We start from the raw sequence: 24,520 nt of genomic DNA, 5'->3' as shown, positions 1-24,520 counted from the left end.
AGGTGACCTATTGAATGGGAGAAAATATTTGCAAAGCACATATCTGATAAGAGGTTAATACCCAAAATATCCAAGGAACTCATACAACTACATAGCAGAAAACCAAACAACCGAATTAAAAAATGAGCAAATGGCCTGAATATACATTTTTCCAATAAAACATAAAAATAACCACCAAGAACATGAAAAGTGTTCAACATCACTAATCATCAGGGAAATGCAAATCAAAACAATAGTCGGATATCAACTAATACCTGTTAGGATATCTGTTATCAAAAGGACAAGAGATTAATGCTGGTGAGGATGTGGCAAAAAGGAACCCTTGTACACTACTGGTGAGAATGTAAACTAGTACAGTCAGTATGGAAAACAATATGGAGGTTCTTAAAGAAATTAAAAATAGAACTACCATACGACCCAGCAATCCCACTTCTGGCTATATATCCAAAGGAAAGGAAATCACTATCTTGAAGAGATGTCTGTACTTCTACGTTCATTGCACCATTGTTTACAATAGCCAAAACATGGAAACAACCTAAGGCCTACTGAAAGATAAATGGATAAAGATGTGGTGTGTATATACATACATACATATATATATAAAATGGAATATTATTCAGCCTTAATAAAAAAGGAAATCCTGCCATTTGCAACGATAGGGATAAACCTGGTGAGCCTTAGGCTAAGTGAAATAAGCCACACAGAGAAAGATATACTTCCTGGTATCACTTATAGGTGAAAACTAAAAAAAAAAAAAAGTCAAATTCATAGAATAGAATGGTGGTTGCCAGTGTTGGGGTGTGGTGGGGAAATGGGGAGAGGTTGTTCAAAGGATACAAACTTTCAATTATAAGATGAATAAGTTCTGAGAATCTAATGTACAGCACAGTGGGTATAATACTGGTAACAGCTGATAACACTCTATTATATAATTGAAATTTGCAGAGAGTGGATCTTAAGCATTCTTATCAGAAAAAAAGGTAACTTTGTGAAGTGTTGTGTTAATTAACTTTTTGTGGGAATCCTTCCACAATGTATACATACATCACATCATCACGTTGTACACTTTAAATATATTGCAATTTTATTTGTCAATTATACTTCAGTAAAGCTGGGGAAAAAGGAAAAATAGTTGCAAATGGTAATAGTTAAAAATAAAGGAAAAAGAGAAACAGCATGATTTGCAACCTCAAAATAACTGTGGTTAATAGGAATAAGAGAATAACTTCATTTTATAACTACATCACCAACAATATCTAACAATTACTTACCTTATTTATCATGAATATAACAGGCAAGAAACATCCCAAATTTACAGTAAGTGATAAAACTATGATACTCTCATGATGCTTCCTGTTGGAAGTTCACTGGTCTTCACACATGTGATTATTATGATTCGAGAAAAGTAGGCAGATATCCTAAAGCTTTATTGACATTTATCTGAGCATGGCACATGCATTTCTGAGTATTAATTATATCTTCCTTCCCCTGAAATTCCTCAGTTAGGGCTCACAACCTTATTTAACTTGTAACTCAAGGATATTTTGCTTTTTTGCCTGTATGCTATTTTTGAGGGGGAGGAGAGGTGCAAAAATATGTAAAGACATGGATGCATAGCTGAAGAGCAAATTTCCCTACCTTTAGGAGGTAATTATTCATAACTAGGGAAGAGGTAAGAGAAGGAATGTCACGCTCCACCCCCTCACACCAACCAGCCAAAGCAGGTCTCCCTCATATGTTCTAGCACCAGGAAGCTTCATGGAACCTGGATGAGTTCCATGTTGTTCTATTGTTGTCACTGGTCAAAACCAGCCACCAAAACAGTCAGTTCTCCATCATTTATCCACCTTGGAGTAGCATCCTCTGTACCTTGAAGCTCTGCTTAGCCCCCCATCAGATAATCTTCTGCCGGACAGTGACCCAGGATACTTGTAATGCACACACTCCCCAAAGGGTGAAGACTTTAGCCACTTTAAGGGTTGAAGTGACTTGAAGTTAAATATTTTCCTTGACCCAAGAGGGACTAGATAGAATCAGTTTGAAATTGCCCATCCAGCTTGGAGAGCAGCAGAACAAAATGAATCTTCTATAGAATTTTACATACCATGGATACGTCCAGTTCTGAATTTTAGAAAAACACCAATGTAAAGTTTTGAACTTCCTAAGCATTGACATTTTCAAAAAGTTCTAATATATGCATAGAGAAGATTTTTTCCTAGATTTATATAAAAATAAGCTGGCCTAGCCATAGAAGTTAATATTTTCTTTTTTTTTTTCATTTTTTTTGGCTGCACCATGCAGCATGTGACATCTTAGTTCCCGGACCAGGGATCGAACCCATGCCCCCAGCAGTGGAAGCATGGAGTCTTAACCACTGGGCCACCAGAGAAGTCCCCAGAAGTTAATATTTTCATTGTCTCAAAAGTCTCCAATTTGGATATAAAACATTAAATTAAATATGTTTATATATAAAATATATATTTTATATATTATGTATATAGCACACATAGATATGTATGTATATATATGTGTATACACACACATAGTTTAAGCTATATATGTATTTAAAAAGAAGTAAATAAAATCAAATATTTGCAGAATATCTGAAGCACCGCAGGGCCCATAGAACATAACTTGAAAATCACTCTTCTAGTTACTGGGTGCTACAAGGATAAGTAAGAGATGGTGTGTGCTTGAGAGAACCACATAATCTTAGAGGGGCTGTCCAATAAAATGTACATTAATATAGCTTATTGCCTAGTTTCCAACTAGAATGAAAATGATTGCTTTTGCAAAGGGTAAATTTTCTGTTTTGTTTTTCTTTAATTTCTTTAATATCAATTCTACCATTCTCCAATGCTTATAGAATGAAAAATATTATGTGCAATGATTGAGAGTTAATGTTGGATTTAAAAACTTTAAGGCTAGATGTAATTTCTGAAGGATGCTCCTGCAGTTTCTCATTCTCCTCAGCTGCTATAGCCGGTTGTGACAACTATATGAGAAGGTCTATGAAATATGTGATTTTGAATGTCATCTATACTTTCCTAGGATTATTATGACGATACAATAAAATATACTAGTACTAAGATTCACAAGACTACTTCATGTCTTAAATATTTATTCAGTTTTAGTTTCAATTATTTTTGAATGAATAATTCACTAACATGATTCACATTTTTACAAAGGCATAAGCAAATATTCAGTGAAAAGTATCCATTCCATAACCGTTCCATAGTCATCCAGCTCCAGCATCCCAGGAGTCAACTAGTGTTACCATTTTCTTGCATATCCTTCCAGATCACTTGAGTCAAGCCACATGGTTTTTACCATGAACGAGTCAATACCTGTATGTCCCTCCTGACACACTACTTTTAAAAACTCTTGTGCTTATTTTATTTTATTATACACTGTGATTTTTCCTAAACAGTACACCTTAGAGATAATTTTATATGCATTTATAAGAGTTTTTTATTTCTTTGCATAGGGCATGGTATCGCATTATATTGATGCAGTATTGCATTTAGATGTGGAAGATCATTTTTTAAAAAAAGTTTATTGAAATATAGTTGATTTACATTGTGTCAATTTCTGCTGTACAGCAAAGTGATTCAGTTGTGTGTGTGTGTATATATATATATATATATATATATATATATATATATATATATATATTCTTTCTCATATTCTTTTCCATTATGGTTTATCACAGGATATTGAATATAGTTCCCTATGCTACACAGTAGGACCTTGTTGTTTATCCATTCTGTATATAGTAGTTTGCATCTGCTAATCCCAAACTCCCAGTACATCCCTCCCCCACACCCCCTCTCCCTTGGCAACCACAAGTCTCTTCTCTATGTCTGTGAGTCTGTTTCTGTTTCAAATTTGTGTCGTATTTTCGATTCCACATATAAGTGATATCACATGGTATTTGCCTTTTTCTTTCTGACTTGCTTAGCTTAGTATGATAACCTCTAGGTCCATCCATGTTGCTGCAAATGGCATTATTTCATTCTTTTTTATGGCTGAGTAATATTCCATTATATATATGTATCACATCTTCTTTATCCATTCAGCTGTTGATGGACATTTAGGTTGTTTCCGTGTCTTGGCTGTTGTGAATAGTGCTGCTATGAACATAGGGGTGCATGTATCTTTTCGAATTATAGTTTTGTCTGGATATGTGCCCAGGAGTGGGATTGCTGGATCATATGGTAGTTCTATTTTTAGTTTTTTGAGGAACTTCCATACTGTTTTCCATACTGGTTGCACCAATTAACGTTCCCACCAACAGTGTAAGAGTGTTCCCTTTTCTCCATGCCAACATTTACTAGTTGTAGACTTTTTATTTTTTTATTTTTAAATTAATTTTTATTGGAGTATAGTTGCTTTACAATGTTGTATTAGCTTCTACTGCACATCAAAATGAATCAGCCATACATATACATATATCTCCTCCCTTTTGGATTTCCCTCCCATTTAGGACACCACAGTGCATTAGTAGAGTCTCCTGTGCTATACAGTATATTCCCATCAGTTGTCTATTTTATACATAGTATCAGTAGTGTATATGTGTCAATCCCAATCTCCCAATTCCTCCCACCCCACCTCTTTCCCCCTTGGTATCCATACAATTGTTCTCTACATCTGTGTCTCTATTTCTGCTTGGCAAATAAGGTCATCTATACCATTTTTCTAGATTCCACATATATGCATTAATATATGATATTTGTTTCTCGCTTTCTGACTTACTTCACTCTGTATGACGCTCTCTAGGCCCATCCACATCTCTACAAGTGACCCAATTTCATTTCTTTTTATGGCTGAGTAATATTCCATTATATATATGTACCACATCTTCTTTATACATTCATCTGTTGATGGACATTTAGGTTGCTTCCATGTCCTGGCTATTGTAAATAGTGCTGCAGTGAACATAGGGGAGAAGGTATCTTTTCAAATTATAGTCTTGTCTGAATGTATGCCTGGGAGTGGGATTGCTGGATCATATGGTAGCTCTGTTTTTAGCTTTTTGAGGAACCTCCATACTGTTTTCCATAGTGGCTGCACCAATTTACATTCCCACCAACAGTGTAGGAGGGTTCCCTCTTCTCCACACCATTTACTAGTTGTAGACTCTTTTCTTATTTATTTATTTTTGGCTGTGTTGGGTCTTTGTTGCTGCACACGGGCTTTCTCTAGTTGCGGCGAGCAGGGGCTACTCTTCATTGCAGTGCGTGGGCTTCTCATTGCGGTGGCTTCTCTTGTTGTGGAGCACAGGCTCTAGGTGCACAGGCTTCAGTAGTTGTGGCATATGGGCTTAGTTACTCCGTGGAATGTGGGATCTTCCCAGACCAGGGCTTGAACCTGTGTCCCCTGCATTGGCAGGCGGATTCTTAACCATTGCACCACCAGAGAAGTCCCTGTAGAATTTTTAATGATGACCATTCTGACCAGTGTGAGGTGGTACCTCATTGTAGCTTTGATTTGCATTTCTCTAATAATTAGAGATGCTGAGCATCTTTTCATGTGCCTATTGGCCATCTGTATGTTTTCTTTGGAGAAATGTCTATTTAGGTCTTCTGCCCATTTTTTCAATTGGGTTTTTGGGTTTTTTTGTTATTGAATTGTATGAGCTGTTTGTATATTTTGGAAATTAACCCTTGTCGGTCGCATCATTTGCAAATATTTTTTCCCAGTCTGAACGTTGTCTTTTCATTTTGTTTATGGTTTCCTTTGCTGTGCAAAAGCTTATATGTTTGATTAGGTCCCATTTGTTTATTTTTGCTTTTATTTCTATTGCCTTGGGAGACTGACCTAAGAAAACATTGGTTTGATTTATGTCAGAGAATGTTATGCCTATGTTCTCCTGTAGGAGTTTTATGGTGTCATGTCTTATATTTAAGTCTTTAAACCATTTTGAGTTGATTTTTGTGTGTGGTGTGAGGGAGTAGTCTAACTTCATTGATTTGCATGCAGCTGTCCAACTTTCCCAACACCACTTGTTGAAGAGACTCTCCTTTCCCCATTGTATATTCTTGCCTCGTTGGCTGCAGATTAATTGACCATAGGTGTGTGGGTTTATTTCTGGACCCTCTGTTCTGTTCCATTGATCCATATGTCTGTTTTTGTGCCAATATCATGCTGTTTTGATTACTGTAGCTTTTTAGTATTGTCTGAAGTCTGGAGGGTTAGTCCTCCTGCTTTGTTCTTTTTCCTCAGGATTGCTTTGGCAATTATGGTTCCATATAAATGTTAGGATTATTTGTTCTAGTTCTGTGAAATATGTCATGGGTAATTTGAGAGGGATCACATTAAATCTGTAGATTCCTTTGGGTAGTATGGACATTTTAACAATATTAATTCTTCCAATCCACGAGCATGGGATATCTTTCCATTTCTTTGAATCATCTTCAGTTTCCTTTATTAATGTTTTTTAGTTCTCAGCATATAAGCTTTTCACCTTCTTGGTGAGGTTTATTCCTAAGTAAATATTTTATTTTTTTGATGTAATTTTAAAGGGGATTATTTGTTTACATTCCCTTTCTGGTATTTCATTGTTAGTGTAAAGAAATGTAGCTGATTTTTGTATGTTAGTCTTGTATCCTGCTACCTTACTGAATTTATCAGTTCTAGTAGTTTTTGTGTGGAGTCTTTAGGTTTTTCTTTATATACTATCATGTCGTCTGCATATAATGACAGTTGTACCTTTTGGAAGATCATTTGAAAATTGGGATTAAATCATTCTTAGTGTGGAATGTTGTTGGAAGAATATGATTTAGTAAGAGACATCCTACTACCCCACTGATGATTTTAAACACATGAAGGATTGAGACCTACTCCCCTAGAATGGTAGTGGGATCACACATGTGTTACTTGGGTTCACATTTACCTGGTGGCTTCAGAATGGCAAATGATACTGGTTATTTCCCATTTATGCTCTTTCCTGCAAGGCTAGATATTTTAAAATCCCATTGAACATCGAACTTAGCAGTAAATAAAGGGTCAGAGAGAGGAAATTCTCTCCATGCAAGTGAGAAGGAGGCTCATATCAGAAAAAAAGGAAGTTAGTAACTTTTGTATCTTGTCTGGAAGTAAATGCCAAAGGCCTGTTTGAAATAAAGGAGACATGGTGTTTTGTTCAGAGTGATGAGAAAATATTAGGAATAAGAATGGAAAAAGTAGAAGGAAGGGATGTTTATCCTAGGTTATTTTTTGTAGTGGAAGTGAGCTCTATCTTGGTAATGTGTGACTTCTAATCCCGTGCTTAGTACTTCATGGCTGGGTCAACAGGCTCTTGTTAGGAGTGGTAAAATTTTGTGGCAGAGCACATAGTAGACAAACATGTGTGGGTGGGTTCTCTGGAATAAGACACATTGTGAATGTTCTAGATAACTTTTCCATGTGACATTGAACTTACTGATTAAACAGTTGCCAAAGGGACTGTTACCCCTAATGTTTTGGGCCCCTTTGCTTGAGACCTGTCTAGAACACCATGTTCTTATCACTAGACAGACCAAGAAAGTCAGTGTGATGGTCACTGTTCAGCACTTCATTTCTTTTCTGATTTAAAGCTAACCTAAAGAAATGATTAAGATTTAGCTTTCCAAATCTGCCACGTGTATGTGTTTAAATTTTACTGCTCTGGAGTACTGTTAATCCTCTTTCCAATATTCCTGCATTTAACTCTCCTATTCCACAAGATTCTACAGCATACTATCCACACAGGGGAGAAAATGATAAAATTCAGCTGTCTGCACCTAACTATGATAAAGCTCTGTGAGGACCATATTTGGCTACACTCGGATACAAAGCAGATGGTTGTCCTACCCCTACTTCAAACCCATGAGCTTAGTGCACTATCTCTCCTTTATTCATGTAACATATGATTAAAAATTAGTAAGAAACAATGTTGCAGATCATATTAAAGAACTCTATCATTATGCAGTTATGTTAATTTCTGCTCTGTGAGGGTCCCCTCATGTTCGCTCAGTAGATACTTTGTGAGGGAAACTTTTTTTAAAGAGTTCCAAATGGGAAGCAGTAGAAACTGCTTTTGGTTTACTCCTCAATGTATCTGAATTTACATCTTCTTATTTCTTACTTCTCTGTTACAGGTATCAGAGTGACATTAGCCATGTTATTTCCCTTTTGCTTTTCCTATTCTTCCTCTGGAAAGACTCTCCATTTCATTCCTGGGTAGAATGGAATGTCCCTTATTCACATTCAGAGTTCTCTCCTTCTAAAGCTTATAAAAGGGAAACGAACAAACAAAAAAAGACAATGTAGATTGAAACCATACAAGTTTTGTTTTTAATACGTGGATGAAAAAGATTAAAGAGTAAATCCTCTCTGGAAAAAATTTCTCAAGATTATTGTGTCTCTTGAAAATCCTATAATGATAGGTGAATATTAACACTGCTTTTCTTTGCATTCCTGGTATAACAGTTTTAATCCTCCTCAAGGCGTTAAATAGGGAGAAGATCATATACAAAGAAGCCAGAAAGAAAGTATTTTTTAAAATTGTCATTAAATATGTCTATATTTTCATGTCTATGTCTATTTATCTGCCTCTGCCTTCTTGCCTTTAGTAAATTGGCTTTATTTTTTAACATTTGCTTCAGAAATAATTGTATTCTCTCATTCTAAGGTTCTCCTCTCCTTGTCTGTAGGAGGTCCTTGTGGATCACTACTGGTATCCAGCTGTTTACGGATATTACTTCTTTTACCTTCGGCTAGCTCACGCCCTCTCTAAGTTCACTATTTCCTCTTATCGACCCCTTTTATCCATTTGGCATATTTGGATCTCCAATCTTTTAATCCTATTTCTTTTCTCTTCTATATACTTCCTTCCCCGAATTGAAACCTGGCTCTCTAGTTCATTGACAAGCATTTACTGAACACCAGTTATGTGCAATCTTCTTTTTTTGGCACATTGTATTTCACCAATCCGTTGAATTTTCACTGCCCTAAGAGAGCCTGCATTTTTCATCCCAAGTTGGTGGAGTGATTCAGATTCTGAGAGACTCTCATTTCTAGGTTGAAGAGATGCTGCTTCTGTCCACTGAAAAAAAAAAAAGCACAACCTAAAAGTTGATAATTATGTTTTATTCAGTGGACATTCTGAGGACTTGAGCCTGGGAGACAGGCTCTCAGATAACTCTGAGGCACTGTTCTGAAGAGGTAAGGGAGGAACCAGGATATTTAGGAGTTTTTGCAACAAAAACCAGGTAGTCAGAACATCAAAAAAATGCTGTTAATTAAAGAAAAACAAGACATATGAAGTTAGCACTTTTCTATGTATGGAAAATGCAAAGTCTGGGCTCATTGAAATAATTCTTTTGATATGCACAGTAAATGTCTAGGGTCAGTATCCTGTTTTCTCCATCATGAATCCCCTCAGGGTGCACCTTTGGGTTGGGGTGGGGACGTGGGTTTGCAGCTGCATTGGCTGATGGCTTAATGGCCACCACATCCTTTGTTTACTGATATTGCAGGTGACATTCTTTGTCCCCACTCCCCTTTGTGTACCAAGCACAGGGTCCAGCACAGTATTAGTTTGGATTTAATTTTTTCAGCAATAGAGAATCATTACAAATTTTTGAGTGGAAGGAGAGCAATGATTGCACATGATATTCTAGGACGATATTTGTGGGAGGAGTAACGTGCAGGATTGCTTGTGGTTTGAAGTATGTGTGTCCATTAATACATTACTACAATAAAACTGAGAGAGAGAGAGTAAATAGAGAGACCAAAAAAGAAAACTAAATGACTTCTGACTGATTCAATAGAAGGCGAAGGAGCCCTTTGTTAGATGATAAAAGAAGAGTTGTAAGCAAATAAGAAAGAGAACAATTGGCTCAAGAAGAAGATGAGGAACTAAAATAATGTAATTTTATGGAAGTCAATGTAAAAGAGGCAAGTCAAGTGCCATTGACTGGGCCCTTTCATATGCATGAAACATGTAGCAAATATTTTCCTACTGAGGTTGAATACTCTACTTGAGAAGCAGTTCAGAGCAGTGGTGGAGGTAGAAAGCATTTGGAGGAAACCGAAGAGGAAATGAGTAGTTTTCACACAGGAGTCATTATCAGGTAACTGTGCATGGGAGAACCATGGCTGTGACACACTTTTCCTTAGGTTGGATCTGACTACAAGATGTGCTGAAAATTCCTGTTAAGAACTGAGCTCTACATGTTAATTCATGTGACTTACAGGGGTGGGAGGCCTCAGGACTTCCATTTTTTTTTAATCTTTCTGTTCCCCACAGGGAGGCCTGCCTCTGCTACTATCCAGGCATCCTGTGCTCCCAGGACTCCTTTGCCAGAGTAGGAATGAGGCTTGCAGAGCTCCAGGCTTCCTGACACTCCCTGATCAGCCTGACTATATTTATTTTATTTTTTAATTGGGGGAATTATAAAATTTTAAATATTCCTAGATTTTAAAGCAATCATTTTCTCCTTAGTTGTTATGATAAAAAAGGATCTTCCTGAAGTTCTCTTTGCTCTAATGGAATACCAACCAGCTTAAAAGAGGGTTAGAAAATCAACTGTCAACAAAGACCAAGCAGGTATAACACAAACGTATGAATTAGGCTAGGTATAAGACTATTGGGAGTGACGTTCCTGTAGTAAACTAGATAGGGTGTGCTCCACCCAATGGCATGCAAATTGAAATGCCTTTAAAAAGCTCTTTACTGCAGGATAAGCAACGTGAGTATATGTCATTTGAACAACATGTTTTGAGAATGCTTCTGTTAGATTGAGGTATAGAGAAAAGGATCTCCCACTGAGTTTCTGCTCCTGTCACATTATGGGCTAGTCACACAACTTGCCCTGTATCAAATGGATGCATAGGCTGAACTTCAGATTTCATATATTATCTTTGCTCATGATTGAGTTAAAAGTTTAGGAAACGAAAAGGCAATAAGAGTAGTTCACTGAATTGTCACTATGATTGGCCACAGTGTCATTGTAGGGCTTGGATTGGGTGATTTTTGCATTGATAGTACTTGAACATATTCTAACCTCTACCAACTTCTAGCCTAGTCTGAAGCAGTAGAAAAATCTAGACAAAAAACAAAAGCCAATGTGTTTAAAACCTCAATAATAGACAAATAAATGAATACTGTCAGAGTTTAACACAGCTGTTTATTTTCTGTTTGATATTTTTATTCTGAGGTGTAGTAATTATGTACCAATAATATTATTAATATTCTGAACATTTTTGTCACTGTTTGTGGGAAATTAATTTATTTAATTAAATAATTTAAACTTTCTTTGCTAAAGAATTAAATGTAGCTTTAGTTTACCACGGGGTTATATTTTTTCCTCTAAAAATATGCCTATGATATTTTCATGAAATTCAACAGAAAAATAGAATTACACTACCAGCAATTTGCTTAGAAACACCTCTGTATTTGAATAAAGGATATTGTAAAGCAAAAAGAATGAAGTTTTATAATATCTATGATATAATAAGATCCTTTAAGGTTAAATTCAAATAGGTGTAACTCCATATCATATAGGACCATTCTCTTGAAAAATAAAAAAGAAAGGCAAAGATTTTTTTCATATAGAGCGTAGGTGAGAGAAAAGATAGAAAATTTGAGTATTTTTGCAGCTTGGGGACTATTCCATTTGGTTTGTACTATTCCATTCAATTCCTTACCAGGGCAATTTTCCATTTGTAAAGGACAACGCTCATTAAACAGCCTGTGTGTATGTCCAAGGGTTTGTTTAACTTAAAGAGATACAGTATCTTCAAGTTTTCCAAACAAAAATGGCCAGTTCAAAGTTCTATGACCAGTGGCATGTAAACTGAAGCAATCAGTGCAAGCCTGGTGATGCTCTGTTAAAATTTCAAAGGTTACCATGCGTGGGCTCTAGAATTTGTTCAGAGAGACGCAGTGATAACCTTGACTCTCTATCAGTGGAAGCAAGAGTTTATTAATCTGAGACCCATCATCCACATTTTAATCAATAATGTTTGTCTCAAGATTCAGGTAATCATATTCCACTATAGATTACTTGGTTCTACAGATGGGTGACTATATTTTATGTTTGCTTTTTCCCATGCCCCACAATTTTAAATTGTTCTTTTTGGAGTTTAATTTTAATTCAGTTTATTCAACTCAATGTCAGGTGGCCTAACACAGTTATTAGGGGTCTTCAAAGGTCTCTGTCCAAACAACAGGATTAGGCTTGCAATTTGATTGCTAAACTCAACTTTAGACTTTTTCCTGTTTAGTGTCTTAGTCGCTGAAGTGGAAATATCTATAAATCAAATATGCTTTTAATTGAAGAGATCTTTTATGCATTGGCTAACAATGACTGCTCTTTCAATGAGACCATATAAACAATAATTGGTTGAGATTGAACGTCATGAACACTCATTTAATAGATGCTTAGTGTGCAAGCACATTAACTTAGTAAGTACCTCCTAAAGCTCATTCAGATTCCCCTTTCCCAGTTTTATTGTGATAGGTTCTCAGTTTTCTTTTAAAGTTTCTAAAAGGACAGATTTGCCTTTCTACCTTACAATGCATAACCAAACCATAATTGTCATTGTTATTTTCTGATTTTATTCTTTCACCTGCCACTAAAATACAAAAATAAAACATGTTTTGTTTGTTTGTTTGTTTTCATTGTTTGTTTTCTTTGGGTAAATGCTGCTCTGAAAATATTTTTTTTGACATATGTATTTCTTAGATATTTGGGTAGTAGTTGGTAAATCTTTCTATTCTTTCACTGATTATCTATTTTAGGTATTTTAAATGAGGACTAGGATAATGGAAAGCTACTAGACCTCAACTTAGAAGAACGAGGCTTTATGTCTTGCTACCACTTACTCGAATTTGAACCTTAGACATGTTTGTTCTTCTCTCTGTACTATTTTCATGGTCTCCCAGAGCTACTGAAATAGTTATGTTTAACATTATGCAAGAAATTATGTTGCATTGATATATAGCATTATTACAACTATTATAAGGTCCTGGAATAAAAGACTAGTGCCTGTTCAATTAAGTTGTGTGGATCATATTTCAAACTAAAAATAAATACTCATGGTCTAACAAGTAATTTTTTTTTATTTGTGAGTTTAAATAGCAAGCCTTAAAGTATATAAAATTAAACCATATTCAGTTATGCTTCTAACTAAAGATAATATTGAATGGAATTAATAGCAAATGTCATTATAATGTTGACTGGAACTTCAGGGTTATAATATTTTTTTTCAAGGATAAGTTACTTTTAACCACTGTTAAATTAAATTTGCAACATCAGGAGTTTTGAGTAACATTTCCTTCCAGAGCTCCTACAACACACATGTGGTCAGCCCTGTCCCTTGACCTTAGTTAATGTGTAGGGAATCTGGAAGAATTCTGTGAGTCTGAAATAATCAGTGTTAAGTGTATGGATAACGTTTGTGGGCTCTGTGAGTCTCAGGCATGCAGCAGAGTGAATGGCAAAGAGCACTGATTCTGAAGCCAAAATGCCTGGGTTTGCATCCTGACCCCACTACTTGCTAGCTGTGCACTCTGGAACAAGCCGAACTACTTGACCTGATGCTCCATGCTCCTTACCTGTTAACTGGGCATAAAAATAATACCTGCCCCAGTTGTGAGGATTAAATGAGTGCTTATGTGTAAAATGATCGGAGCAAGGTCCATCATAAGTGCTATATAAGTGTTTCTTTTTGGGAGTAAACACCCATTTCCCCTGCCTGGTGCTACACAGACTTACTCTTAGGGACTTGTTCGTTTTTAGACATGGAGAGAAAAATCTGCGCTTTATAGTGGTTTCAGAGGAATCCAAATTGTAGAAGGAACTTTATAAATCATCCAGTCCCATCCCTCCATTTTATAGATGAGGAAATTGAGACCCAAAGAAGTTGAATTACTTGTCCAACATCACTTTAAATAAACTCCTATTAGGCAGATAAACCCATTACAGCTTTGTTACCGATGGGTATACTCTCATCTATCTGGGATCATGAAATATCCAGATTGCTTGAGTCCCTTGGATTACAAAGACCCACCCAGTTGAACTGAGATCTAAGAGCTTCAACTGACCCAAGGTGAAGACCTTAATAGATATTTCTCCAAAGAAGACATACAGATGGCCAGTAGGCACATGAAAAGATGCTCAACATCACTAATTATTAGAGAAATGTAAATCAAAACTACAATGAAGTACCACCTCACAACAGTCAGAATGCCATCATTAAAAAGTCTATTATTTAAATAAATGCTGGAGAGGGTGTGGAGAAAAGGGGATGCTCTTACACTGTTGGTGGGAAAGTAAGTTGGTACAGACACTATGGAAAACAGTATGGAGTTTTCTCAGAAAACTAAAAATAGAATTACCATATGATCCAGCAATCCCACTCCTGGGAATATACTCAGACAAAACTATAATTCAAAAAGATACATGCACCCCTATGTTCATGTATAGCAGCACTATTCACAATAGCCAAAACATGGAAACAACCTAAATGTCCATCGACAGATGAATGGATAAAGAAGATGTGGTACATACATGCAATGGAATACTACTCAGCCATAAAAAAGAACGAAATAATGCCATTTTCAGCAACATGGATACAACTAGAGATTATCATACTAAGTGAAGTAAGTCAGAAAGAGAAAGACAAATACCATATCATGTAGCTTGTATGTGGACTCTAAAATATGGCACAAATGAACCCATCTACAAAACAGAAACAGACTCACAGACATAGAGAACAGACTTGTGGTTGCCAAGGCGGAGGGGGGAAGGGAGAGGGATGGAGTGGGAGTTTGAGGTTGGTAGATGCAAACTATTATATTTAGAATGGATAAACAACAAGGTCCTAATGTATAGCACAGGGAACTATATTCAATACCCTGTGATAAACCATAATGGAAAAGAATATAAAAAAAGAATGTCTATATGTGTATAATTGAGTCACTTTACTGAATAGCAGAGATTGCCACAACATTGTAAATCAACTATACTTCAATTACAAAAAATAAAAATAAAGGAAAAAAAAAAGAAAACCTAAGTAAAGCTCGAGTTCCCTGATTTGCATTTATTGTCTTTCTCTGATTCAAGGTGCTCTATTTTTATGCATTTAGATTTTTATGTATGCAGAAAATCTTATTAATGTGCAGTTTCAAAATTCCAGATTTCAAAGCCTCTAGCTTTGTGATGCTGCCTTAAGCTTACTTTGAATTTTGCTTTCTGGTATTGTATGTGGGTTGTCTGAGCGCCAAAATGAGAATTCTTGTTAAGAGGGAGAACAGTGTAAAGCTACAGATGCTTAAGATGGATCCAACTAAATGAAATATTTCTACTCTCTTTGACAAAAAGAAAAGAAAAAAGATTGGTGGATTATGGAAAACACAGAATACTGAGGATAGAGCAGTAGCAGTCCAAGGCATTTTGCAACAGGAATACATGTTATCAAAGTCTCAATTTATAGCAATATCTATAAAAAAGAATATTCTCACTCTATTAGATAAAACACTAGAAAAAGTAATTTTATTGCAATGCTTGCTTCACCATGAAAACTTCTAAGTGTGTAAATTAACTAATTCAATATAATTCAATTTACCATGCAAAATCTTGTGTGCCACACTGGGGGATAGGCAGTAATGGTTGTGTTGTATTAAGGGAGAGCTATTACTTATAACGAGCATTTCTATAAAAGTATTTTTTTCCCTGAGATTTTGATTTATGTTAGTTCTTTTCTGGAGGCAATTGAGTCTCTTGTTGACCCTCAGATAATGAATTTACTGTTATGTCGACTTAACACATAATGCACAACTTAAAGTTGAGAGTTATATTTTATTCGGTGGACAAATCTGAGGTCTTAAGCCTGCGACACAGCATCTCAGATAACTCTGAGAGACTACTCCGAAGAGACAAGGGGGGAGCCAGGATAAATAGGAGTTTTTGCAACAGGGACCAGGTAGGTGGAACATCAAAATATTACTGTTAATAAAAGAAAACCAGATCTCTCGAGTTAAAGAATTTAGTGCTTTTCTATGTATGGGAAGATGCAAGAGTCTCGGCTCATTGAAATAATTCCTTTGATAGGCACCTCGGCTATTTGGGCTAGTATCCTGAGTTCCCTCAGGTGCATCATTGGTGGTGGCTGTAGCAGCTGACTGCTAGATGGGCTTGGCAGTGGACAGCCCTGTTTGTCTCCATCCTGACTTCCTTCAGGGCTCACCCCCAGGAGGCTGTAATATAGTGGCTTGATGGCTGCAACATCCTTTGTTTACTGATTTGGCAGGCAATATTTTAGTTCTCAGTTATGTCACTCCTAAATTTAATACATATCTGTAATGATAGATATTTAGAAATTGCAGATTTAACATTCACAGTTTTGATTACTTTCAAACAACTCTGAAGGTCCTTTGCATGTACAAGTTTATACTTGTGCTGAGACATACATTTTAATTGAGGGTGTTGGGATGTTGAGTGAGTCACTCACTTATTCTCTTATTCACTGAATAAGTCAAATATTTGTTGTGCATTTACTATATGCCAGCCTATCACCTAAAAGGTCTAGCCAGCCCCATATATATTTCAATATTGCTTTTTGGGTTTCTAGTTTCTTTGTCCAGTAACTCATTACTGTGATATTAGCAAATTCAGAGTTAAGACAGTTTTAAGGATATACTGTATGTTCTCTCATATAATTTTTATCTTTAAAAGGATATTTAACATGGAAGGGTCATTGTGACTAGGTTTGATGAATCAGGTCAGATATACTTTTCTACTTTGATTGATTCTCTAATTATTTGACTGATATCACATACCTCTTGGTTTATTTTTCCCAGCACCCAGAATACCATCTTTTGTGTTAATTTGAATAAAATTAAATTAAATTCTGTTTAAACGTGTGAATTCATTAGCTCTGTAATTTCTCTGTTGGTGTAGCAAATTTGCTATCGTGTATGTGCTTATAAACATAAAATTTGCTACAATTTATTATAAAAATTTCTTAAATTTTAGAAATTTGAGACTAGAACATCAAATACTACAATGATCTATGAATTTGATGTATATTCAGAATTGGTAAGAGTGTATGAGGTGGTATGTGTGACCTCTTAGGTATTAAAATCAGCTGACCAACTCTGATAGCAATTGATAGGTTGAAATAAATTTGTTATTTGAAGCAGTGACACTTCCTGTATTGTTAGATATTTCCTTGACAAAAGTTAAGTCTATTAATTTTCAAGGAACAGTGCATTTAAATTTGTATTCTGCACTCTGAGTAGTACAAAAAATCCTGTTGAATGGAAATAAGATTCTAACTTCAAAAATGGCCTTTAAAATTCCTTAGTTTCCTAATCTAAGATGATTACTTGTTTTATTGTTGTAACATTTCTAAAATTAGGGAGCATCTTGGAACTGATATGTGTGGGGTTTTTTTTTAACATCTTTATTGAAGTATAATTGCTTTACTTAATTTGTGTGTGTTAATTTCTGCTTTATAACAAAGTGAATCAGCTATACATATATATATATCCCCATATCTCCTCCCTCTTGCGTCTCCCTCCCACCCTCCCTATCCCACCTCTCTAGGTTTTCACAAAGCACTGAGCTGATCTCCCTGTGCTATGTGGCTGCTTCCCACTAGCTATCTATTTTACATTTGGTAGTGTATGATATGTGTTTTTTAATGGTGCTTTCTTTTTTTCTTCTTTCCTCTCCTCTGAAAAGTTATTACTAAATTGTTAAATCATGTCTATAAATAATGACATATTAAAATGGATGAATAATGTAAATCAAATGGAATATGAGAGGATCAGTTTTTGTTTCATTTCAATTTCATGTAAGATATGTAATTGAAAAGGTAAATTAAGCAACTATACCTACGGATTTTTCAAATTAATGAAATTTCACTAGCATTTCTAATGTCCCAAGATTTTTGTAAACTACAGAATTCTAGTAGTGTAATCACGTCACTATAGTCTCCACTCACACACTGGATTTTATGAAAACATGTTAAAAACTACATGTTGAAAATATTTATTACCGACTTTATTCAACAGGGGTGTATTGGGAACAAGGTGTTTTGTTTATACCATAGCATAATTCCTGGTACTCTGCAGGCATGCAGTAAATATTTGTGGAATGATTGACTAAAACAATGAATGCTTAATATATTTCAAAATTAGCTAAAGGTTTCTCTAAAAATCCCTACTAGGGTATATGATTAAATTCTATGAATATATTGATACTTAACAGTGACAAAAACAGAAAGACATGTAGCAAACAGACATGTAGGTCATCAGATTGAATCAGAAATCTGACTCCCATTGTTTAAAGAAAATAACTAGTAGAAGCTATTGAAAAATTGTATGTGTAGATATTGAATATGTGCAATTATATGCAATATTGTGACTATATATTGAAAAAATGTGTATTTAGATATATTGATAATTTAACCAAAATGAATGACCTTTTGAACATGGCACTTACATCCAGTTTCTTCTGAAAATCTTTGTAATATAACTTATTTTCATAAAATTATATGATTTATAAATAATAGCAAAAATGAACCTGAATAATTAATCTATTTAAGTGATTTTTAAAATTATACATGTTACTTTAGGTTCTTAGATGTATAATGCGTTTGTGATACCCCTGACATTTGCTAAAAATTTGGGGAGATATAGATCAATTTTCAAAGAAAAATTAGTTTTAATTTACTTAAATACATGTGTGCATTTGTAAGTAAAGCAGCTGTGTAAGAATGTAACTTTCCTTAATTTCTTCTAAGTCAAATTTATTTCCATTTTGAACCTGCTCAAGTGGAGTACTTTTCATCTCCATCACTTTGGGGTTGCTTAAGACACGTCCCACAGTTATTTCCTCTCTGGGGTCTTACTCTCTCCCAAACCCTTCCTGAATAGAATACAGGGTCTGTCTTTCTCTCAAGATACTAATTTTTCTATAGCTTTCCTACACTGTTGGAGAAAAAGAGAGCCTTTAAGACAAACCTTTCTCTCTGACTTTGAGGGACCATATTCTTTTTTTTTTTTTTTTAATTGAAGTATAGCTGATTTACAATGTTGTGTTAGTTTCTGGTGTACAGCAAAGTGATTCAGTGATATATGTACATATATATGCATATATATATATTCCTTTTCATATTCTTCTCCATTACAGGTTATTACAGGATATTGAATATAATTTCCTCTGCTATACAGTAAGACCTTGTTGTTTATCTATTTTATACATAGTAGTTTGTATCTGTTAATCCCAAACTCCTAATTTATCCCCTCTCCCCTTCCCCTTTGATAACCATAAGTTTGTTTTCTATGTTTGTGAGCCTGTTTCTGTTTTGTAAATAACTTCATTTGTATCATATTTTAGGTTCCACATATAAGTGATATCATATGACATTTGCCAGGGACCATATTCGTATTACTTCCCTCCATGTCTGTCTCCTCTCCTCAGCCTGATAGATTATTTCTTGTCTCTTCTCATGTCCTTTGCTCTTCCCCAAGTACTTCCCCCAAACATTTTGTCTACTTCAGTAATACTTTCAGCTCCTCTAAGAGCTTAAGTTTTAGAAGCCAACATTAAAGAGAACTCTTTGTCCATGCTTTTCATCCTTTTACATCCCTCCTCTAAAGCATTTAGCACAGAATATCCTAACTACTTATGACAAAAATCAACATTTTCTGAAAAAAGGAGGAGAATTTACTAGATCAAATGCTATCCCACCACATAGGTACTGATATTTTATTTTATGGGGACATGTCATCTTCAGTTTGTGAGTATTTGGTAAATATCCAGTGATAGTAGTGTCAACCCCCCAAATTTTGGGAATTTTCATATAAAATAAGGGCATCCTGAGGCATTTTTTGTTTGTTTGTTTGTCAAATTAAGATAGAAGGTAAGGATCTTTAGAGAGAAATCTCTCCTGTGATGTTTTGGAGAATGATAAAGTAGGACTATTTAATAGTGAGACTTAATTCATTTAAAAAAATTTTAAATGGGAAGTTTTTAAGTGCTGAAGACCAGAGGAAACTTATGAATAATACATAGTAACTATTACCTCTTGCATTTTTAGCTGTAAAATTGAGACAGGAAAGTAATTCACTTCAGAATCACAGCCTGTTAGTGGCAGAGTTCAGAACTGACTCTGACTCCTGTTTTAACACTCATCTTATATCAGGATTCTGCTAGGTGCCTGGTACTATTCTAGGCATGTAACGTGTATACCTAAAATGAAATAAAATAAACATTTTCTAGCGGTTTTTAATTTTTTTCCCCTTAGGGATTCCAGATTAATCTTGGCTGCTTTTAACTGTATTAAGACTTTGAAACAGGGAAAATGTAAAGGTTCTTTACAAGGATTGTGTAGGTTAGCCTTGCAAATATTTCCTAGAATCACCTCGGCAGACATCAGTAATGAATAAGATATATGTGAGTAGCTGTGTGTATTCTTTCTCTCTCTCCACCTAAAGCATATCCTGTTTGCTAAATATCTTGGACTCTTCACTCCCATTTGTTTGCTTGTTTGTTTTTTTTTTTTTGGACACCATAATTTCCACATATACATGTACTTGTGTATTTACAACATATAATAGCGATAATAAAAGCTATAGTAATAATAGCCAACATTTATTGAGTACTTGCTATGTGCCTGGTACTTTCTAGGCACTTTACATGTATTAAATCACTGAATCCTTTAAAACAAACTCACATCCCCAATTTATAGTTGAGGAAATTGAGGCATAAAGAAGTAACTTGTCCAATGGCAAAAACTAGTAAATGGCAGAGGGATGATCACACCCAGGCAGTCTGTGGGCTTAGTCGCTTCTCTCTGAACGTAGGAGTGTCATATAAGAGTTCTGTGTTCTCCTTGTACATCATGAGGTTTTGACAGCAGGTCAGAGGGAGAAGGAACTTCTACAAACTAAGTTTAATGTCTCTGGGATCATTTCACTAATTTGTGTGTAGTATGGCACCCACTGCCATATTTTTAAGACTTTTCATATTGGAAGAGGTAAAGTGATGTGAGGTATTGTAGAAAACTGATATTATAATCCCTAGTTTTACTTCACCATGTTGTCCCTTACAAATGCCTCTTCACTTGTGTGTTAAGGGGGCTTGGCAGAACATGTGAGACATAACAAATATTTTAAAATATTTCCCCAAATTAGATCACTGTCATATCTAAGTTAATGATTGTTTTATTGTATTTACCATTGGAGCTTTTCAGAGCTGTTAGCTGTCACTCACATTATAGAATGATGGGACTTGTTTGTTGAATCTCTACCAGGTGAGATTTCCCTGATTGATAACACAGATGCTGGACTCAGCATTTCTCCTCCCCAAAGCTAGGCTACTCCCTGGAGGTCATTTCTTTGTGTGGACTTTCTGTAATTCATTTGCCCAGAGTATACTTTTCCATGGACATAGTTCACTCTTTGTTGATCAGAGTTGTAAAGTATTTGCTGTCTGCCTGGGTTTTGCAAATTATCTGGGGCAAAGGATTAAAGTATAAACATCAGGTCGTTGGCCTTCAACGTGATGAATGGCCTGATGTTATAATTTAAAAAATCTTTAAATGAATTCATTCTTTAATATATTGAAGGATTTCTACAGGATGATTTTTGTATGCAAAAGAAATTCACTATGGTCAGAGATGATTCTAAAGTTTAAGGGGTAGGATAGTTCTATATATTAAAATTTTAAAGTACTATGAATGAATAGAAGTGCTTTTTGCTCGTATCTTTATTTAGCACTCATGGCTGAATGCCTTATATTATAGATTTTTTTGTGGCTTGCCTTGGCTTTTTAATTTGTAAAATCCTTGGGAGAAATTACTGTGCATATTGATATTTTTGTGCTTATCATAAAGCACCAATATTGTTTCTAATACAATGTATATTCTCAAGAAAGATTTTGAATTAATTATTTGTCCAAATTAAATACAACTGTAAATCTATCTCATTATTTGCACAAGAATATTCAAATTGTAGGGTCAAGATATATAGGTATGGTCACCAAGGTAGATATTGTGTCATTAAATCAGAGAGTGTATGTGACTAACCAATAATTGTTCATGAGAATAACCAAGTGATATTGCACAGAAATATCCATTTGCAACTCAGTGGGACTGCAGATAAGTAAAAGTAGAAATTTATTATCTTTTCTATCAAGGTAAACCTGGTTTTGATTGTCACATATATGTATAATCTATCAACAATTAATGAATTCTCACCATATATTTAGCTCTATTAAGTACTGTTGGTGACATTTCTACCAGGATGTCTAACGGATATTTCAAACTTAACAAGGCCAAACAGAACTATCAATTACCTTCCTTAAACCTGTATGTCTTCTCCCACCTTCTTCTCCTCGATCTGTCCCCCAAGCCCTCCCCATCTCCACAAATGGCTCCAGCATTCTTCAGTTCTTGAGGTCAAAACCTACAAGTCATAGGGTCTTTTTTTCCCCTCACACCTCACATCCAATTTATCAGTAAGAACTGGTAGCTCTACTCCCCAAATGTATTCAGAATCTGACCACTGGTCACCATTTCCTTTGCTATAATCCTAACCTAAACCACCATCATCTCTTGCTGGGCTACTGTCAAGCCTGCTGGTTTCCCTACCTCCACTCTTGCCCAGTGTGGTCTATTACATCTAGACAGCGATCTTTCTAAAGCGTAGATTAGATCTTGTCATGCTGCTGCTTAAGAATTGACCTATGACTTTGAACAACCACCAGAATAAAGTTCAGGCTCCTTACTGAGGTCTAGAGCGTCAGCTTCTGCCTCTTTCTGGACCTCATCTCCTCCTACTCTCTCCTTGTTCACTGCACTATAGCTATCCTGGCCTACTTTTTGTCCCCTCTTAGGGCCTTTTCACTTACGGTGTCTTTTACTTTGAATGCCCCTTGCCCCCAGCCCTAATCTCACCATGCCCGTCTCGTTGTCATCATTCAGATCTCAACTGAAAGGTCACCTCCTCAGACAAGTCTTCTCTGACATCCTTTGGAAAAACCATAGCCCTTCACTAATCACATTCTCTCTCAGTACCTGATTTTATTATCTTCAACTTATCAGTACATAAAATTAGCTATTTATTTATTTACTTGTTTACTTGCTGTCTTTTCTACTGGAATGTAAGCTCCTTGAGGTCAAGGAATATGTGTGTTTTGCTCAATGGTGAATCTCCAGCACCTAGAGTAGAGGCTGGCACATAGTAGGTCATCAACAAATTTGTTGATGAGCTTGCTAACTGGCCTTTATATTCTTTTCTGTAAAACAAAAGACATGGAACCAGTTATCTATAAGGACTTTTCTAGTCCTAAGATTTTGCTTTAGTCTCTTAAAACTGTATTGGTCTGAATAATGAGGATAACAAAATGTCCAGGTTGAACCCATACTCTAAGACCTAGATTAAGTCACACCTCTGACCACCCTGCCCTACAGAACTTTCTGTGACCTTTCCTATGTGGACAATTTCAGAGTCTCTAAAGGCCAGTCTACAGTTAGCCATATGCTGTTTTGCCTTCTTAAAGTGCTCTTGCATGTATGTCTATAGGTGCAAGTTCATTTGAACACGCTCAAGGTAAGAGCCTGTGCTGGTTCCAACCTGCTTTTCCTAAAATTCACTGAGTGCCAATATGTGCCAGGCACTGTTTACACTTGACATGCATTAACTAATTTAATCCTCATAGTGATCCCATGAATTAACATTACCCCAATTTGGAGGAGAAAAAATCAAGGCACAGAGAGTTGGAGTTACTTGCCCAATTCCACATAGCCAGTAGTGGGGCTGGCATTTAAACTTGGGAAGTCTGTTCCCAAGTCTGCTCTTAATCAACACATGATAATGCCTCATACAGTACCTGGCATAGACACTAGAAATAGGTGGGAAATATAGGAGACACTAGATATTCATTTGAATGAACTGAATGAATGAATAACAAAGAGAAAAATATGTGCAGTAACAGTTCTTTTTTTTTTTTTTTTTTAAAGAAATTCACGTTCTTTTATTTATTTATTTATGACTGTGTTGAGTCTTCGTTTCTGTGTGAGGGCTTTCTCTAGCTGCGGCAAGTGGGGACCACTCTTCATCGCGGTGCGCGGGCCTCTCACCATCGCGGCCTCTCTTGTTGCGGAGCACAGGCTTCAGACGCGCAGGCTCAGTAATTGTGGCTCACGGGCCCAGTTGCTCCGTGGCATGTGGGATCTTCCCAGACCAGGGCTCGAACCCGTGTCCCCTGCATTGGCAGGCAGATTCTCAACCACTGCGCCACCAGGGAAGCCCTGCAGTAACAGTTCTATGCAGTGCCTGTATTATCTCATCCAGAAAACTCCCAAATAATTATTACTGAAAGGATGTGCGTTACCATGAATACCTTGTTTTCTCTGGTTGCCACCTTTACATGGCTTGCATTTGCATTTATCATTCCAGTCCACCCTGCCTCTGCGTAATCCAGCAGTTTTGTATCTGAGCACCCATTTGTCTCCAAACAAATTCCACAGATGTCTT

The 24,520-nt window shown here is 35.9% G+C and overlaps 1 protein-coding gene across 10 annotated transcripts in view; it reads left to right on the top strand.

Annotated features, from left to right (window-relative positions):
- ALB (albumin) overlaps window positions 1–24,520 on the top strand; it is a 135,536-nt gene that overhangs the window by 79,663 nt on the left and 31,353 nt on the right. The window contains exon 1 of one of the 10 annotated variants that reach the window (XM_059922869.1): window positions 19,168–19,209. The exons of the other annotated variants lie outside the window; for them this stretch is intronic. The gene's annotated coding sequence lies outside the window, so the exon portion shown is untranslated. Of the gene's footprint in view, window positions 1–19,167; window positions 19,210–24,520 lie in introns of those variants that run through there. 10 annotated transcript variants of the gene reach the window in all.

The sequence above is a fragment of the Balaenoptera ricei genome, chromosome 5 (genome assembly GCF_028023285.1).
Source record: "Balaenoptera ricei isolate mBalRic1 chromosome 5, mBalRic1.hap2, whole genome shotgun sequence".
Lineage (NCBI taxonomy): Eukaryota > Metazoa > Chordata > Mammalia > Artiodactyla > Balaenopteridae > Balaenoptera > Balaenoptera ricei.
The sequence above is the reverse complement of the archived record's forward strand: the minus strand, read 5'-3'. Positions and strand labels throughout refer to the sequence as shown.